Raw genomic sequence first — 17,664 nt, forward strand, 5'->3', positions numbered from 1 at the left:
TGGTCTTCCACCTTTGTAGCGCCTTCACAGCACCGCAGTGTTAAATATATGATTTTCTTCGATTGTAAAACACACACAACACACACGCAAAGATGAGGGACAGAAGCTGCTCAGAGTCACCAGCTGGTGCTTCCGCTGCATCTGAGCCTCGTCTGGTTGACACGAGGCCAGGGTGTGGTTACGAGGATACCCCGCTTGCGGTGGACCGCAGGAACCAGGGCTCTGGAAGTAAGAAGCTGTGTGTCCTCCTGGCTGGCGTTCCCTGGAGAAGCTCCTTCCACTTGTAAAGAAATAGAGACATGTTGCAAATCATTTCATGTCATTTTATGGGAAGCATTTTATCATCCTTCTTCCATCCCCTGCAGTCTTTTGAAGCTCTCAAGTTTCCTCTGGTCCGAGTGACGCTCAGCCCTCTTTGCAGCAGGTATTGATCTGGGGAATTTCCAAGAATTGATTCTCCTAACAGAGGCTGCCAGATACCAGGACTGAATCTGAGGCAAACTCAACACAGGCCCCGGGGCCAGCTTCCCATCTGAATCCTTCCAGCTCCAGAAAAGAGAGGGTGGGGGTGCAGGAAGCCTCAAGGGCAAGGTCAGGTCTAAATCCCTCCTTAGATGCACAGAGCAGCTTTGCCTGCAAGGCAGAGATTGTGGGCACCTGGGCCCCACCCGGGTGGGAAGCAGGGGCTTCCTCCCTGCTGTTTGCACAAAGCACCCCTTTTGCACATCAAGGCTTTTTGGATTCTGGGATGCTCCCTGGGCAGGTGCGGGGACATCTGGAAGCAAGGAAGATGTTAGCACAGTGGGAGCCTGCCTCTGCTACTGCTTGGCTCAGCTGGCACTCTTGACTCAAGGCATTTTCCTCTCGGACTCAGACCTGGTTAGAGATCTGGACTGCAGTTTCTCCAGGGGTCGGGGCAGCCAGAGACACAAGCTAGGAGCCATGTTTCTGGACCAAAACTGGACTAAACGAAAGGGCAGCAACTTTGGGGCAGGGAGAACTGGGCAATAGCAACAATAATATTAACTGCTTCTATTTACAAAGGAGTTCAGACACATCATTTTTATCGATTCTCACCCATGGCCCTGTGAGAAATGGACTTCTAGCTTCTATCAACCCCACTCGACAGATGAGGAAACTAAGGCTCAGCTAGGTTCATGATTCCATATTAGCCCAGATCCCACAGCTGGTAGGGGTGTAGCCAGGACTGGAACCCAGGGAAAGAAATATAGCTATATTATGAGACTGGAAACTTTGGGAAAAGAGAGCAATCATCCCTCACCCTTCGCCTCCCCACACTGTTTAATTCACAGCCAGATGGTACAGCAAGTGGGGTGGCTCAAAAATGTCTTGAGACTAGCCAAAAAATGCTGAAGACAGCGGGCTTTCCCAGGCCCCACCCTGCCCCTGGAATCCCAGGCCTCCCTGAGCCACGCGATGGTCCATCTGACCCCTCCTTGTGGAAGAAACACTTCGCCTGCCTTGTCCCAAGACCAGCCAGGAAGCTAAGGGTGAGGGTCATGAGAGTGGCTGGCTTGTCGCCTCTTTTTCTTCCTAGAGCGTCCAGGGCAAGGAGTGGCCAGCCAAGGACGCCCAGCTGGGCGCCGGCAGCTCCAGGGAGCCCAGGGTCAGATTTGCCTTTGTGTTAAGAAAGTGAGATCTCTCCACATTCAGACTTAGCCCGTTGCCTGGTGGAAAATTCCAGACTCTGGGAAGTGCTGGTTCCAGGCACCCTGAGAGAGAGGACACCCGGCCAAAACTAATGGATCACAGTGGTGGCTCTGGCTTTATGTTCGGAAGGCCTGGCCTCAAATCTCTGCTCTTCCACGTATTTGCTGTGTGACTCTAGGGAAGTCACTGACCCTCTCTGAGACTCGGTTTCCTCCTTTGAAAATGGGGATGAGAACAGTAGCTGCGGAGCGGCCAGAGTGGGGGAGGGGGCAGCAGCTGTATGTGGGCGCTTCCTGATTGCCCAGCCCCACCTAAGCTCTTCCTGCTCTGGTCACATGATGCTCACAACAGCAACCTGCAAGCTGAGTCCCGTGATCAACCCCATTGGACAGCTCCAGGCCTGTCCAGGTGGCACCCTGGGACCCTATCTGGCTGACCCCATCATTCCTGCAGCCTGTCCCAACCCCTCTCGTCTGCTCCTGCAGTTCGTGCCCAGCTGGCTTCCCTGAGCAGGAATGGGCTCTCAGGCTCAGATGTTTTCAGGGTCTTCTGTCCCCAGCAGGCAGCAGGTTGTGAGCAGGACCTTCCTCCCTGGGTCCAGCCCCTGCCTCCCTCCCCTTGTCCCCCCCCCCCCCCCGCCGCCCCTCCCACCGCCAGTCTGCCTCTGAGCTGCTTCTCCCTCCAGGCAAGAGGTCCTCACCCCACCTCCATGGACCCCAGCTGGGCAAGCCCCCTTCCCTCGCACACCTCACCTCCCAAGCAGCAGCATCTGGGAGAGACCAGAGACGGCCATCCACTGCCCAGATCTGGACCTAACAGAAGCTGCCTCTCCCAACACCTGGTGTCTGGCCAAAAGCAGTTTTATTGGAAGCCCTTTACCGACAGTAAGACGGGGCCCTGCCGCTTCTCTCTGAGCCATTTGTTGTTGTTCAGTTGCTACGTTGCGTCCGATCTGCCGTTTCATGGACTGCAGCACGCCAGCCTTCCCTGTCTTTCACCATCTCCCAGAGGCTGTGGAAACTCTTTGTCCATTGAGTTGGTAATGCAATCCAACCATCTCATCCTCTGTCACCCCTTTCTCCTCCTGCATCAGGGTCTTTTCCAATGAGTTGGCCCTTCAAATCAGGTGGCCAAAGTACTGGAGCTTCAGCATCAGTCCTTCCAGTGAATATTCGGGGTTGATTTCCTTTAATATTGACTGGTTTGATCTCCTTGCCAGTATTCTTGCCTGGAGAATCAGATGGACAGAGGAGCCCGGCAGGCTACAGTTCATGGGATCGCAAGAGTCGGACACAACTTAGCGGTATCTTTATTTTCTGTCTTTCCTTTGATATTGACTCGTTTGATCTCCTTGCAGTCCAAGGTACTCTTTAGGAGTCTTCAACACCAAAGTTTGAAAGCATCAATTGGGATGTAATGCTACAATTGGTCTCAAGGGGGCACTGCTGTAAGGCCTAAACAAAATGATGGCTGAGAACCTAGCACATAGTTCAGCGTGGTATTAGCTTCACCAAGATCTGTTGTGTTAGGATCACTTTGTTGATAGAATGGGTGAGTTACAGAGAAGAGCCATGAGGCCAGGCTTCCCAAGAAGCACAGAAAGAGGGCTATAAGCTCAGACTGCCTAGGTCTGGGCTGGTACCGACTCCTGAAAGGGGGCCCATGTCCCTTCTTTCTGTAGAGATTCATATCCTGGGAAAATCTGACGCTTCACTGACATGGCCACTAGGTCTACGTGCATCCTTCCCTCCCGCCACGTGGCTGTCTCCTATAATCCTACCTCTGTATCTTTGCACCTGCTGTTTCCTGCTTGGGGCACCCCTCCCTCACCTCCTCCCCACCTCAGTTCAGCCGCTCAGTCATGTCTGACTCTTTGCCGCCCCATGGACAGCAGCACACCAGGCCTCCCTGTCTATCACCAACTCCCAGAGCTTGCTCAAACTCATGTCCATCAAGTCGGTGATGCCACCTAACCATCTCATCCTCTGTTGTCCCCTTCTCCTGCCTTCAATCTTTCCCAGCATCAGGGTCTTTTCCAAAGAGTCAGTTCTTCATGTCAGATGGTAAAAGTATCTGAGCTTCAGCTTCAGCATCAATCCTTCCAATGAATATTCAGAACTGATTTCCTCTAGGATGGACTGGTTTGATATTGTAGTTTCCCCATCTAGATACTGCCATTCCTGAAGGCCAGCCCTGCCCCTCCTCCTGCAGGAGGCCCCCGGGTGACTGCAAGTGGGGAGAAGGGCTCAACCCCACCCCATGGTGAGGTCCTTGGTTGACATCACCCATCTGCAGCTGAAGTTCATGACCCTCTGGGGTGTGTCCTGCTTTTGAGGCCTGACTTTGTGGCTGGACAGTATACACATATGAGTCTCGGTTCATCCCTGCAGAAGCCGGACAAGGACTTCAGTCAGCCTGAGGCTGCTGCCTGGAAATCTCTCAGAAAACAGCCAGCACTAGGTGAGTTGGTTTGAGGCATGTGCTTTGGTGTAGAATTCAGATCTCAGAGTGGACTGGAGGTTTTCCCTGACAAGGAAGATGGTTCCTGCCTGGTGATGGGGAGCCTCTCCCCTCTCCTCCCAGGCCAGTCCATCGCCCCTTCACCCCGGGTCCCAGCTCTGGCCTCTGACGTGGCACAAATCTCCTCCTAAAGCAAGAAGGTTTTTGGATGCTTAACGTATTAATTGAGTCCTCAGGATCCTCAAAAATTGAAGCATTCCTTCCACAATATGGCAGAGACCTCCCCTCACCTCTGGGGGCAACCAACATTCCAAAGATTAAAAGGAGACACCCTCGGCCAGATGGCAATTCTCCACTATTCCACCCTGGTCTCTAAACAAAGCTGTTTTAGTTTTTTGGGTTTTTTTTTGGCTGAGCCTCACTGGCTTTTGGGATCTTAGTTCCCTGACAGGGTATTAAACCTGGGCCCCAGCTTTGAAAGGGCAGAATCCTAACCACTGGACCGCCAGGGAATTCCCTAAAGCTGTTTTCATCACATCTGTTATCTCAAAGATCTGCTTATGTGATGGCTTTATTTCAGGTCTCTAGGGAAAGGGAGGTGGGGGTTTAAATGGACTGTGAGGCGCTCTGGTGCCCCCCCATCTTGAAGCTCCTGGCAAGGTCCTTCCAGTGCCCAGTGCGAGGCCAGCCTTCATAGTACCCACCCCCACTGAGGTCTCCCAGGGAAATTCCAACTAACGAAGTCTTACAGGGCCTCCTGGTCCAGGCAGGGCTCTGCCCCACCCCCTAACTCCCTAGTCCTTCAGCAAAAGAAGGCCCTTCCCCCAAGACTCCTTTCCACTGGGACCCCCAGCTTCCTGAACTTGTGGAGGGAGGCACAGCCGGAAAGGAAGAAGAAAAAGGAAGAGGGGGCTGGGAAGGCATGAGTCAGAAGAGGCTGCATGGGGAACATGTTGCACTGTTGGTTTCTTACTAAATCACTTTGGCAAACATTGAGAGTTTAGATGCAAACATTTGTAGGTGGCATCAGCTCATTTAAAATGACCCAGAGAATCACTCAGTGTATGAAGGTTGAATTAAAATGTTAAAATGTGGCTGTTGACACAAAGACCGCGGATGGCTTAATCATGTTGGAAGTGTGTTTATTTCACTCCCAACAATCCCAGTGTAAATGATCCAGGGCTGGTGCAGCCCCTCCATGGGATCAGGGGCCCAGGCACCAGGAAATCTGTTTTGGAATTTAAGGTCCAGCCAGAGGTAAGGAGGGGAAAGGAAGGAGGTTGTGTTCATTGCTTTCTTTCCATTGGTCAGAACTGAGTCACATGGTCACATTCAGCTCCAAGGCAGGTTGGGAAATGTAGTTCTTTTGTCCATGCAGCCCAGGGCACAGCTAAATATAGGTGGGGGTGGGGGGCAGTGGTAAAGGCTACAGAAATAAGCAGAAGTCTCTACCGTACCTATGCGAGCTCACTTTTCCTAAACTCAGGAGGCCTTCATAGCCTTTTTCCATGCCACTTCCCTGACCAGGCTCCCCTAGATTAGGGGACTAGAGGATATACAATTTCTATTCCTGGATGTGAGACACTCCCGGGCAAGCCTGGCTCAGTCTCATGTGGGGTCGCTGCTCCTCTCTCCTGAGTCCTGGTGCGCAGAAGGTTTTGTTTGTGCCCTCCAAGAGTCTGTTTCCCCAGTCCTGGGGAAGTGCCTATCTGGGCCACCTGGTTTGCCAGGATGGCTCATACGCCAGGCCAGAATACTGGAGTGGGCTGCCGTGCCCTTCTCCAGGGGATCTTCCCAACCCAGGGATCGAACCCAGGTCTCCCACATTGCAGATGGAGTCTTTACCGGCTGAGCCACCAGGGAAGCCCAAGAATACTGGACTGGGTCACCATGCCCTCCTTCAGGGAATCTTCCCGACCCAGGGATCAAACCCAGGTCTCCCACATTGCAGGAGGATTCTGTACTGGCTGAGCCACCAGGGAAGCCCGGATGTGAGGCAGGCACTATCATAATGGGATGTGTACCAGTGACAGGCAGACTGCAGGAGGCACCACCCCCCCAAGGAGAGTGGCAGGGAGGGGGCAGCCACATCAGGGCAGGGGTCTGTATTGCATTCCCCACCCTCCATCCCACCGGCCACTCCTTTTCTCTCCTCTTCATGCCTAGTGATACCCTGAGCTCGGCTCTGGGAAGTAAGATTTAGGGAGATGACTCATTTCTGTCATGCAGACATGAGTTTGAGGTTTGGGGAGGGCATGGGGGATGGGGTGGGAAAAATCAGCCCATCTTGGGGGGTTCAACTACGCTAGTCTGAGCCAGCAGCTAGTCTGAGCCATCCTGGTAAACCAGGTGGCCCAGATAGGAAGGAATTGGCCAGCTCTGGACCTCTTTTGGGCCTCAACCCACAGGAAGTTGCCCAAGGTAGGCTGGGCCAAGGGGAGGTCAGTGCAGACTTCAGCCTGACCCAGAACAAGAGATTATGGCCCACCATGTGTCTTCAGAAGCAGAGGCTCTGAACCTTGTCCCTGCAGACACTTCCTAAGGTTACCGGGAAAAGACCAGAGCCACCTCCAGTGACACTTTACACTCACTGAGAGCTTATACTCTGGCATCATTGCCCCAGCTGCTTTCACACCAGGCCTTTGAACCGGATCCTGGGCTTCCCTGAGAGAGGGTGCTCTCGTCCACACCCTTACTTTCAGTGCTTTGGTGGAATCATGGAACCGGAACACGTGTGCAGGTGTCAATTACCTCCAGTCCCCACCTCAAAGACCGTCCCTTAGGATTTGAAACACCCCGCTTAGGAACCTGCTCTCCAGAAGGGGTCATGTTAGCATTTTAAATATGTGTTACTATTAAAACCTACACTCCAGAGTTGATTCATTAACAAAAGGATGCTGGAAATCATTTTTTGTAGGAGAAGTGTGAGGTGATAGAAGTTAATGATTGACAGAAAGATCCCCCAAACTCTGCATCTCTGTACCAACTGGGAAGAGAACCCAAAGCCAGAGACTGTACTCTGGGGTCACTGGGGCCCTGAGTTCCCCAACTCCCTGGACAGACAAATGTTTTAACCTTTCACACCTGCTTGCTAGTACATATTTGGACATTTGGCAGAATTTGACCTAAAACTTGTTTTTGTTGTAACATTTCATCTGGTGGGAAGGTTGCTGGGAAAGGGCTGTGGGGTCATCACCTACCTCTAATTAGAGCCCACATTTTTGCCAGAAACCCTGTCAGTTACAACTCATGCCCAGTGTCAAGCAGTGGCTGAGAACCAGGTCTAATTTTAGAACCTGCACCCCTAACCACCATCCCACACTGCCTTCCCATGTTGCCTTTGAATCGCTCCCCTTGGTCTGGAGAAGGGCTTCCTGGGTGGTGCTAGCAGTAAAGAACCCACCTGCCAATGCAGGAGACATAAGCGATGAGGGTTCAATCCCTGGGTTGGGAAAGATCCCCTGGAGGAGGGCATGGCAACCCACTCCAGTATTCTTACCTGGAGAATCCCGTGGACAGAGGAGCCTGGTGGGCTACAGTCAAAGAGTCAGACACGACTGAAGCCACTGAGTATGTGTCTGAAGGAATTCTAGTGTCTTGAGCAAGGCTGGATGCTGGGTGCTTGGAGTGGCCATGGAGAGTGCCATCTTTGTACCCTCTTCTCTGTGGCTGCTTCAGCCTCGAAGTGAGAGTTATGTTGGGCTGTCCTCCAGCTTTGTCTCCCAGGTGGTGTTGGTCTGACGATTCCTTTCACAAAACCAACTCTGAACCACAACCTGTTTTTACAGGTGGCGGCTCATTCTAATGCTAGCAGCTTGATCTCATCAACCTACACATGGGCATGTCTTTCAGGAGCCTGGGCCCAGAGTGACAACATACTTCTAACCAGCAGGTATGCTCTTAATGTGACATTGCCTTTTACTGTCCTCCTAATTAATGCTTCCACCGCAAACTCCAGAAGGCAAAGACTGTCCCCTCCTCTGATCCCTCCTCCCTCAAACACCCAGCACATGAACGGACCACGCCATGCGTGTCCAGCAAACATTCAGTCACTTAACTAGAGGGGAAAGAGGGGGTCCCTCCAAGATCCCAAGTTCCGGGCAGAGGGCAGCCATGCTGACTGCCAAGCCCTGGCATGCCTTTCTGAGAGCCCCCATCAGGGCTACTTAGCTACCCACCTCCCCTCCCAGAACACTCCTCCGCTCAATAAGCGACAAGACTCTGGGCCCTTGTGCCTGACACATGGCGGGTGCAACAGCTACGTGCAGGTGAATATTTAGCCTGAATCCCTGGGAAACGGAGGCTGGACTCCTCTTTAGAACCCGGTTGGGGAATTCCCTGGTGGTCCAGTGGTTAAGACTCAGCACTTTCACTATCAAGAGCCTGGGTTCAATCCCTGGTTGGAGAACTAGGATCCCACGAGCCGCATGACGTGGCCAAAAAAATGAAACTGAGAACTCAGCTGGTTATCCTCCAGTGTCAACAGCTCCCCAGGGGTTCCAGCGTGTGATCCCAGACCAGCAACATCGGCAGGGCCTGGGAACTTGTTAGAGATGTACATTCCTAAGCCCCAGCTCAAACTCAGTTAATCAGAAACTCTGGCAGTGAGGCTGGCATCCTGGGTTTCCACAAGCTCCCGGGTGATTCTGACAACACTCAGTCCTGAGCATCACTTGTCCGGGCCCACGTTTTCAAACATTGTTAAACCCTGTCGAGACCCACAAGAGATGAAACAGGCGGGAACGGAAACACTGGGAGTGACTCGTGGGGTGGGCTCGAGGTTCACGCTGCTGAACCCATGGCTTCCACAGAAACTCTCCTGGGAACGCTCTGGTTTGCTCACTACACCCAAGGTTCTCACTCTGCACGTTCTTTCTCTTGGGGCAACTGGGCGGACAACACCCAAAGCAAGAGAAAGCAAGAAACCTACAATGAAACAAAAAGAAACAGACAAAGCAACAGGTCCACACAAGGGAAGCAAAGACAAGTCAGGAAGCGTGTTTAATTGGCGTGACACGGACGACATACAACGGGAGCAGGAGGGGAGGCCTGGGCATGCCACGGGGCTTCTGTCCACCCCGGGGTCCCACCCCACCCCCCAGGCGCACCACCAGGGCAAGAGCCTGCCCCTCCCCCAGAGACACCCACCAGCAGATTCAGACCGGACAGCACCCCGAAAGAAGAGGGACTGGGGAGGCAAACAAAGGAAGTCACCACCCAGGAAACATTGCTTTTCTTTCTTTCTTTTTCGCTAACAGTTGCCCAAACTCCTTTCCAAAGTCACAGGCTCTGGGTGGGGGGCCCCATGACCATTCACGTCTCCACTGGCCTTTCACCTTGACCAAGGGCTCTGCTGGTTCCACTCATGGCTGCTCCCCACAACGGCCCTGTGATAGGGGTTGAACAGAGACTCACTCCCATCTGACGGATGGAGAAACTGAGTCCCAGTGAGCAGCAGAGACTTGCCCAGAGTCCTGGAGAAAGCCGGTCACTGAGTCAGACTGGGAGCTTGTGGCCCTCCCTGGGGCCGCCAGCGGTGGCAGAGACACAGGGAACACCGAATGTACAGCCTGGGCAGAGCGTGGGGGTCGGGGGTGGGTGGGTGGAAAGGATTCTGAGTTCGTCCCAATCCTGGGGTGCAGACAGAGCCTGAGATGCCTAGATGCCAAGACAGAAGCTGGGACCAGCTGTTTATTCAACAAAAGCCTTTTTATTCATTCAAAAGTCAACCATTGGATTTATTCCGCAGATATTAAAAAAGAGGGGGGTGAGGGGCAAGGCTTCCCATCACAGTGCCCTTATGCTAATTCACTTGCTACCCCTGGGGTGGACCTAGAAGAAGGGCGTGTGGGACACATGCTGCCAATGAGGTGGGGCTGGAAGCCCAGGGCCTGGATGAGATCTTGGCCCCCCTCCTCAAATCCCCATCTGCAGCCTCCTTCTCAAACCATCTATTTGGCTGAGCAAGTCCCCCAAATGTCTTTACTGCTCATCACCACCAGGGGGCGCTCCCTGCATTCCCCTCAATACTTAGAAGCTGAAACCACTGGGAACCCTGTAGCTTTCACCTTGAACAGTGAAGCTGCTACTTCCCAGGAGACCCAGGACTCCCACCCACCACCACCCCCCAAACCTCGAGAGAAGAGACAATGTCCTCGAAAGCCCAGGTGCATCTGTCATCTAGGAAGTGTCTGTCAAAATGAAAAAATGTTTCGGGGATGGAGAGGACACACGTTTGCCTTGACGTTGCTCTAAACATTGCTTGGTTGGATACTGGAAACGCATGACGTTCTCCTAAGTACCATCAACGCAGAGCGGGGAGTGGACACCGTGAGGAAGGAGCCAGGGCTGCTGCAGTCGCGCTGCCCGAGGCTGATTCCTGCTCCTGGGCCGGGGAGCAGGGGGTAGGAGGGGGTGGAGGAGGCTAAGAGCCTGGCTTTCGGCTGGTCTGGAAGCCCTGGAGAGCAGCAGCCAATGGGGTTGGGCCTCGGGTGGGAAACGGTGGCAGGGAGAGAGGCCCACGGACTGCTCAGGGTTCCAGGGTGCTGAGGCTGGAGGCCTGGTGAGAGGAGGTGACAGGCTTGTTGCTGTCCACAATCTCGGGCAAAAACGGCCAGTGTCCAACACTCTCTGGATGGTCTCTGGGCAAGGACCCAAGGTGTCCCTGGGGCACGGGCCCACAGTACCTCCTGCTAAGCCACACCTGTGGCTCCAAACCAAAAGGCCAAAGGCAAGAAGGTGGGAGGAAAGCCTGGCCTTCAGATCTCCCCGGATCCCTGGGAATCAATGCTTCAGCTGGTGGGACCCACGTGCTAAACCCTGGAGAATTCTCAGCCACAAGCCTTTTCTGTGATGCCCCCGGGACAGCGGCACAACCACTCCTGACCCCTGGACGAGAGACACAGATCGAGTCTCAGAAGTCATCTGACCTCCAGTCCCAAGTCACCAAGCTCACTTGCCACCCTAGGCCCCCTGGTCAGAGCCAGGACGAAGAACTGCAGGACTTGATGAGTCCTGGGGCCTCCTGGGCCAGTGGCCTGAGCAGGAAGGGGATTGCAGGGGCCCCAAAGAGCCCAGGTTTCAAAGTCCCCCATGAAAACGGAACTACCGATCCCACTCATGCAGGGTCTGTCTGGGGGGCTTCCAGGGGAGGCGGAGGGTCTGCAAACATCAGGAGGGAGAGGTGGGAGCTGGCTGAGTGGTCCAGCCTAAGATGTGGACGCGCAAGGCCCACGCTGGCAGAGCTGCTCTCTGGCAGAGCGTCTGGTGGCTGAGGACTAAGGAGCAAGGGAATCTCTGGCCTCCTGGGAAAGTGAAAAGTAGACAGCGAGGGCAATTCCCAGTGGGGGCTGAGCGCCAGCTCCTCATCTCCTGGGGCCGGGATAAGCAAGGAAGGGGTCAGCTGCTGACTGCGCAAAAAAGAAGCCGAGATTCTAGACTCCAGCCTGGCCCTACCACAGGCTGGGAGGCTGCTTCTGGCCCCAGAAGCCTTCCCTGGGGGAGGACAAAGTCTGAGCCTGGAAGCTGGCTCAAGAGCCCAGGAGGACCAGGAAACTGCGGGGAGGGACAAAGCATGTCATCTGACCCCACGCAACGCCACCAGGGGCTGCCGTGTCCCTGAAGACATGTGCCAAGAGATGAGATGGTGGCTCAGACGGTCCCCGTGTCTGCTGGAGTCTGGAAACTTAGCCACAGACCACAGAGTCACCAACAGCTGGAGACCCGGGCTTAGAATGAGACAGCGTTGGCAGGGATGGAGAAAAGCCTTCAGATCCTCCAGCCCAGGCCCCCCCGGGTCTGCAGTGGTGGCGGAAGCTGGGGCCCAGAGAGGGCAAGGGGGTGCCCGTGATCACAGAGCAAGGGCCAGCCTTGGGCTCCCAGCCTCTGCTCCAAGGTCATCTGACTCTGGGGCTGCCCTGTCTTGGTGGCAGGCAGAGCTAGCAACTTCTGTGAGCACAGGCAGGTCACAGCCGGAGATGCCACCTGAATGGGACTGCCTGCAGCTCGTCTCTCCCTGCCCCCCTCCACCCTTCCTGGCTTTTCAGGTAAAGGAAGGAAGGGTACCGTGCTCCTCTGGACAAGGCAGACAGGGAGGCAGGAAAGCAGAGTGCTCGGCAATTCTCAAAGCCCACCGAGGAGACACAGTAGCAGCCCTTAAATGCTGGCTCACTCCCTCATCACCTCTCCTAGCTTCTCGGTCTCCCCCCTCCCCCAACCCTCCCGCCTTCCTGGCTCCCAATCTCAGCACAAACCTTGCGGCAGCAAACACCAGAGCGAGAACCGAGACGCTCAAAGCTGTCCCTTGTCTGTCCTCAGAAAAGATGGGATGGACCCCGAGGAGGATACAGGACAGAGAGAGGTGTGAGCTGGGAGCAGAGAATAGAGATCCAGAGAGGAGGCATTCGGGCAGAGGGGGCAGTGCGTCAGCCATTGGAGAAGCCCACCTTTCCCCTCTCCAAACATCAAGCAAGCGCAGTATCTAAATTTGAAAAAAAAAAAAAAGATTTTTGGCTTCTCGGCCACTGCAGGCCACCATCCTCCCAAGCGTGTGGGCAGGTGGGCGAGGGGCGTGCACATGTAAACGGTGGGCCCCGCATCCCTGGGACCGTTGGACACACGGAGGCAGCAGAACAGTTAACAACCAATAAATAAAAGATATCAATTATAGATGTATGTCTATATATAAAAAAAAACCTCACTTTCCCCACCAAAAGCACAATACTGTTATCACAGAAAATCAGCATCCTCGTAATTAATCATCCTAGCCAAGCAGGCGGTTTTGCTGCCCGAGGAAGGAGGGCGACAGCATTGCATCACCCCCTAGGCCCCGAGCCCCTGCGGCTGAGCGGCTTCGAAGGTCAAGGTGGGAGGCAGCGTTCTCCGAGGCCTTCTCCCCATCTGTCAGTCGGAATCTTCTAGAACAAAAGGTAGTTTTGTTTTGTTGTTTTCTTTTTCAATGTCTGTTTGAAATAAAAAAAAAAAATCACACACGCGAGGAGAGCAGGAGAGACCGAGAGGCCCCTCCTGCGAAGCAGACGAGTCCTGGGTTCTGCAGAGGGCCGGAGCCTTTCCCATCCGTGTGGTCGTTTTCTGGACAAGCAGAAGTTGGCGATCGGAGCCGGTGGCTTCAGGCGGCGGGTGGGTGCGGGGCTGGGGGGAGCCGGCCTCGCGATTCCAGGGCAGCTCGGCTGGGTGTGGGTGCGGAGGAAGGCTCGGTGGACACGGGAGTCGGGGGCGGGGGAGTCAGTGTGGAGGCGGCCTCATGGCACGGGAGGAGGTGAGTGGTTCCCAGGCATCTGGAAGACACAGGAGGCGGGGCGGGCTCAGCGCTGGCTGCCAGGGGCACAGAGCGGGCGGGAGTCAACTGGAGGGGCCATCCCCAACCCTGCTGGCACCAGGAACCGGTTTCGTGGAAAACAGCTGCTCACTACATGCTGTGCAGCCTGGTTCCTAACAGGCCACTGACCAGTACCAGTCCATGGCCTAGGGACTGGGGGCCCTGGAACTAGAGAACGAGGTGACGAGCCCTAAAAATGTGCACGCCCTCTGATCCACACATTTGGTGCTTAAGAATGTATGGTTCAGAAATAAATGCGATGCTTATGACAGTATCATCTGTAACGGCAAAATTAAACAGGAGAGAACAAACAGTGTCCACGAGAGAGGAACGGGTCGGATCAATAAAGACAGAACCACGCGATAAAAGAATGTGCAACTGTTAAGAACAGAGGGAGCAGGGGCCAGCAAGCACCCGACAAGACGTTCGACAGAGTCAGTCATCAGGGAAAAGCGAGCCCAAAGCACAAGCAGGAACTGCCCTGGTGGTCCAGTGGCTAAGACTTCGTGCTTCCGATGCAGGAGGCCACAGGTTTGATCCCTGATCAGAGAACTAAGATCCCCACGCCTTGAGGCGAGGAAAAAAAAAAAGAGAAAGAGAGAGAGAGAGAAAGAAAGAAAGAAACATCACTTCACAAATACTAGGATAAAACCTAAAACCAACAAGCGTTGGTGAGGGTGCGGAAAAATTGGAACCCTTGATCATCGCTGGCAGGAACATAAAATGATGCAGATACTGTGGAAAAGTTTGGCAGTCCCCCCCACCCCAAAATAAACACATCAAATGCATTTAAATCCCTAAACTCACAATTACACATATTGTTTTTATAAAGCATCATTGGTCCCTTCTAAAGGATGTGGGAAATCCAACTTATTTTGAAAACTGATAAAGAATCGAGTATCCATCCTTCCCTCCCTGTGAACACTATTCCCTGGGGATAACCCACAAGTGGCTGAGGGAACGTCTCCCTTTATAAAAGTGACGCACCCAGCCATGAAGGAAAGACAAGTGTAGGACGTCACCGTTTTGCACGACCTGATGAATGGATGGGGATGGCAGTCAGCAAGAGCTGCTGATGTCACCGACATCACGTGTGCCTGCCGGACACACACAACCCCAGCCACGAGACGGTCTCACCAAAAGGGGACCAAATCCAGTGGCATGATCAACTGCCATTTCCAGGAAGAACAGGAAACAGGAGTCTGTAAACAGCACGCCGGGGCACCGTTAGTAAATCCCAGACTGTGGGGAACCCTACAGAATGTGCTTCTCAACAAACAGTGAGACGGAAAGGGATGGGGGAAAACTCAGAGATGAAAATAAACTTAAGAGGGGACTTCCCTGGTGGCCCAGTGGTTAAGACTTTGCCTTCCAATGCAGGCGGTGCAGGTTTGATCCCTGGTCAGGAAGCTAAGATCCCACATGCCTCTCAGTGAAAAAAAAACCCAAAAACAAAACCCATGAAACAGAAGTGATATGGTAACAAATTCAATAAAGAATTTTTAAATGGTCCACATAAAAAAATCTTTAATAAAAAAGATAAATAAAAGAGCCCTACCAACCAATTGCCATCTGTGGCTTTTATTCCAATTCTGATTCCAATAATCAAAGTAAGAAAAAAACTGTGAAATAATGGGAAACTGGAATTTAAATGCTGATGGGAGCGTATTAAGGAATTACTTTTTTCTTGGTATTATGGATTTTTTTTAAAAAAATCATTATATTTTGAAATACATTTTGAAATATTTATGCATGAAATGATATGATGTCTTGAATTTTCTTCAAAACAACCCAGCTTGAGTGGTATGTGGGGGAAGGAATAGATGGTCAAGATCGCTATGAATCGGTGATTCTAAAGCTGGGATCAGTCCTGGGTGTTCATTGGAGGGACTGAAGCTGAAGCTGAAACTCCAATACTTTGGCCACTTGATGAGAAAAGCTGACTCATTTGAAAAGACCCTGATGCTGGGAAAGATTGAGGGCAGGAGGAGAAGGGGATGCCAGAGGATGAGATAGCTGGATGGCATCACTGACTCGATGGACATGCTTTTGGGTGGACTCTGGGAGTTGGTGATGGACAGGGGGGCCTGGCGTGCAGCAGTTCATAGGGTCACAAAGAGTCAGACACGACTGAGCGACTGAACTGACTGATAGGTACATGGAGTTACATATTCTCCACTATTGCCTGAGAATGTTTCCATAATTAAAATGGTCTTAATCCATCCTCAAATTTCCAACAACCTAAGTGTCCCATACCACAACACTGGTTAAAGTATGGTCTAGCCATAAATGGAATACTATGCAACTATTAAAAAGGATGCTCTTGAGCAAGATTTAGTGATGCAGAAAATATGCATGATCTCAGTTCCTGAATAATTCAATGAATTATATAACAGTAATTTATCTAAGAATTATGATACCTCAGGAATCTCAGAAGGCAAATGAATCACAAAAACGACAGAACACAAGTTGGATGTAATTACAATCAGACAGGATCTGGGAAAGCCTGAGAAAAAATGGGAAGGGCAGTTTTCGGGAAGAGCTTTAGAAAAGTGAATCTTGTCACCCTGAAAAGCTTGTCACGGAAATAAAATTACACCATCTTGGCCGACGCGTGAGGGTAAGATATATGGCTACATAAATTGTGTTAAGGAAAGCCAGTGCAGACACAAAGAATGTGAAGCCAAGCTGGATAAAACACGTGACAAACCTCTTAGTGTTGAGTCTCCAAAAGGAAAAAATAAGTGTTTCCTACAAGTTGTTCTTTGAAAACACAAAACAAAAAGAGAAAAATAGCCAACAGCATATGGTTATGAACTCATTGCTGTTGAGGAAATATGTGTACATATATATTCATAGAAAACTGTGAGGCAGAAACAAATAAGGTAATTCGAAAATAATCACACGCTTTAGAGAAATGAACTAGACTGTGCAACTTTTCCTCGGCGGGGAGTACATCAACACCCGTGTTTGCACCGCTTTCCCATGGCCTGGAGGAAATGAAGCAGTCGTTAGGCGACAATTGCCAAGGAGGCCGCTGGTGGTAATTCACAAAAAGGGGACCGTGGAAATTAGACAACAGATCAGGATGTGCTCCAGGACCCAGAGCTGCATACTGAGCATCTCTAAGATTACAGAAATATCTGTCACAGTGCCTTTACAAATTGGTTTGATTATTATGTTCCTATGTGACCTAGTTACTGAGCATTAAGTTTCTGTAAGTGTGCAATTCTTTCTGAATCATTCTAGACACAGTATGTTCACGGTGGTTATTTCTGGGCTATATGTGTGTGTGTTCGGTCACTCAGTCGTGTCCAACTCTTTGCGAACCTTTGGACTGTGGCCCGCCAGACTCTGCTGTCCATGGGATTTTTCAGGCAAGAATACTGGAGTGGGCTGCCATTTCCTTCTCCAGGGGAATCTTCCCGACCCAGGGATCAAACCTGCATGTCCTGTGTCTTCTGCATTTCAGGTGGAGCCCCCACCCACTGAGCCATCGGGGTTATATATGAAGGGTTTTGTTTTTATTAATAATAATTGTTAATGGAGGTTTTCTTTTTAAATATATTCCCTTCAGTGAAAAAGGATTTAATATGCAAAATAACATTAGAAGCTTCAAAACAGGCCTCCCAAACAAAATATCAGCAAATCAAATCTGATGATACATAAAAGTATGTATCATCAGAAGCTAAGTCGCTTCAGTCGTGTCCGACTCTGTGTGACCCCATAGACAGCAGCCCGCCAGGCTCCCCCGTCCCTGGGATTCTCCAGGCAAGAACACTGGAGTGGGTTGCCATTTCCTTCTCCGATGCATGAAAGTGAAAAGTGAAAGGGAAGTCACTCAGTTGTGTCTGACTCTGCAACCCCATGGACCGCAGCCTACCGGGCTCCTCTGTCCATGGAATTGTCCAGGCAAGAGTACTGGAGTGGGGTGCCAAAATTGATTGGTGTAAGTCAGAAGGGCCATCATCACAAAACCCACAAGCAGTAAGTGCTGGAGAGGGCATGGAGAGAAGGGAACCCTCCTACACTGTTGGTGGGAAAGTAAACTGGTGCAGCTGCAATGGAGGATGGTATGGAGGTTCCTTAAAAACTAGAAGTAGAGCTACCGTGTGATCCTACAATCCCACTCCTGGGCACACATCCAGAGAAAAACCTGGTTCAGAGGGATATGTGCACGCCGGTGTTTGCTGCAG

At 52.0% G+C, this 17,664-nt stretch overlaps 1 protein-coding gene across 1 annotated transcript in view; it reads right to left on the reverse strand.

Moving 5' to 3' along the window:
• Positions 1–12,939: 12,939 nt before the first annotated feature.
• Positions 12,940–17,664, reverse strand: part of NCS1 (neuronal calcium sensor 1) — a 53,138-nt gene continuing 48,413 nt past the window's right edge. The window contains exon 8 of the mRNA XM_068979063.1: positions 12,940–13,427. The gene's annotated coding sequence lies outside the window, so the exon portion shown is untranslated. The remainder of the gene's footprint in view (positions 13,428–17,664) is intronic.

The sequence above is a fragment of the Capricornis sumatraensis genome, chromosome 1 (genome assembly GCF_032405125.1).
Source record: "Capricornis sumatraensis isolate serow.1 chromosome 1, serow.2, whole genome shotgun sequence".
NCBI lineage: Eukaryota > Metazoa > Chordata > Mammalia > Artiodactyla > Bovidae > Capricornis > Capricornis sumatraensis.